The following is a 2613-nucleotide window of genomic DNA, read 5'->3' on the forward strand; positions in this document are numbered from 1 at the left end:
GGCGAATAGGAGTGGGGATAGGGGACATCCTTGGCGTGTTCCGTTATTAATTTGAAATGGGGAGGAAAGAGTGCCATTTACTAATATTCTCGCGGTGGGTTGGGAGTATAGGGAGAAGATCCTGGTAAGGATCTTTGTGCCTAGACCCATGTGGGTCAATGTAGCTCACATGAAGTCCCAGGCAACACGGTCAAAGGCCTTTTCCGCGTCTGTGGATAAAAGGACAGAGGGGATGTTGTTAAGTTTGGCATAATGTATTAAATTTAAGGCCCTGACCGTGTTGTCTTTCGCCTCTCTTCCTGGTACAAAGCCGACCTGGTCCAAATGGATCAGGTCAGGGAGGATTCCGTTTAATCTATGTGCTAGGATCCGTGCAAAAATTTTAATATCGGTATTCAATAACGATATGGGGCGATAATTGTTAGGTAAATCTTGGGGTTTATTAGGTTTAGGGATTAATGTTATGTGGGCTACTAGTGCGGTGGCAGGGAATGATTTACTCTCATCTATAGATTGGAAGTATTGCACCATATAGGGATTTAGAATCTCTTGAAAAGTGGTGTAATATTTGTGACTAAAGCCATCTGGTCCAGGTGCTTTCCCGGTGGGTAGGTATTTCATAGCTGACTGGAGCTCAGCTAGTGAGATGGGGTTCTCTAATTGTTCTTTTTGTAATTCGTTAATATGTGGTAATTTAAAAAAGAGGAGGAAGACCAATGGCACTACTTCTTTAGATAAAAGATAAGCTCTAGATCTCTTAATGTTATGGATGCTGGAGTGTATTCCAGATCTATACTTTATAATGATAGAGTCAGTGGTGCTGTGTACTATGTAACTTGGAGAGCAAAATGTGGTTAGGAGAATAACCACGGAAAAGAGTACACTTGTAGCACTCAGGAGCTAATTGAATTGCTGGAAAACATTTTTGGAAAGCATAGTGGTTTGGAACATTAAAAAGACAACATTAGTCTCCAAGTATGCTAAACCTAACTAAGTTAAAACTTAACATTTATTAATTTTGCAGTGCTAAAATTTGCGGAAAACAAAATAATTAAAAACACTAACCTGGTTGGAGCTAGAATAGGTCTGGAATGTATGGGCTAGTTGGATCGATATATAAAACTATAGATCAGAGTCTCTTGTATAAGGGCTATAGTGTTGTAGATAAAGTTAACCCCAATTATGTGTGCTCAGAGATTGAGTACAGTTAAATGTATAGACTGATATCAATTGAACACTTGATTCTATACCTTGTGTTCTGGATAGCAATAATAGAGTAGTCAGCTGCAAACTAAAAATAATAGTATCGCTGGCACCCTGTATTGTTTACAACAATATTGGTTTATATTATAAACAATGAGGAATATTTTGGGATCTTGTGCCCTTTCTTGTTATTTTTTGAGAGAACCAATGAATAGAAATACCTCAATTAGGGTTATGTGTGTTCCCACTGTAGTGGGATTTGTTGTATTGTAGTGAATAGCACTCCTTATATGGTTAGGCCATTATTGGTTGACACCTTGGTTTTTAACACATTGATATAATTTTATCTGAAGAAATGGGTTGCAATAAGTTAAAGTTTGTGACCCAGATCTCAGAATGAATATACGTGAAAGGATATACTGTGTCCACTTTGTTCAGTTCTTACAAATAATTTTAGAATTACCCAGTTAAGATAAGTTCACTTGATTAGTATAGATGAAAGTTTACTTATAAAGTGTAACCAGTTTATTATGAGTACACATTTCAGATTAAATTAACGCGAGGGTACATATTACAAATTTTCTATGGATATTGTACCTTAATGAAAGATAAAAGATATGCTGGTACTGGAATAGAATTTATTAGATTGAGGTATATGTGTAATAGTCCCTTTTAATCTGTTAATACTGGGGAAAGATTTGCTGGTTGAATTAATGTAGGAATATGTGTTAATACATTGGAGCTGTTCCAGTCATGTTTGTGCAAACATTGGTTACGTTTGAGTAACTTATTTTCTTGAAACAAAGACACAGAAATATAGTTTTTGAATTGAAGCCTGCTTGGCTTGCATTAAATATTTTGCCTGAGTTTCTATAACGTATGGTAAAATTTAACCATATGATATTTGCCTACCATCAGATGTTCAGTATTGTACAGCTATATCAATATTCTATAATCTATCTTAAGGAGACTATTTAAATACACAGATATATCGTAGAATTATGGTTACTATATATTTGTCAGTGGATTCGTGATTTGAACTATTGTATCACGTCGGCATAGAATTATTTTAACAAAATTCGTTTGGATCTAAATGCCTTATTCCTCAGTATAATATAGCATGCAGTTACGGTTAACGATATTCAGCACTTTAGTTACATTTGTTTCTGACAGCACTGTAGTAAGATTATGATAAAATTGAGTATCGTTTTGTACTAAACCAAAACTCGGGTTAAGTAGTTTGTATGTGTAGATCCAAACGAATTTTGTTAAAATAATTCTATGCCGACGTGATACAATAGTTCAAATCACGAATCCACTGACAAATATATAGTAACCATAATTCTACGATATATCTGTGTATTTAAATAGTCTCCTTAAGATAGATTATAGAATATTGATATAGCTGTA

The sequence above is a fragment of the Bombina bombina genome, chromosome 4, assembly GCF_027579735.1.
Source record: "Bombina bombina isolate aBomBom1 chromosome 4, aBomBom1.pri, whole genome shotgun sequence".
NCBI classification, from domain to species: domain Eukaryota; kingdom Metazoa; phylum Chordata; class Amphibia; order Anura; family Bombinatoridae; genus Bombina; species Bombina bombina.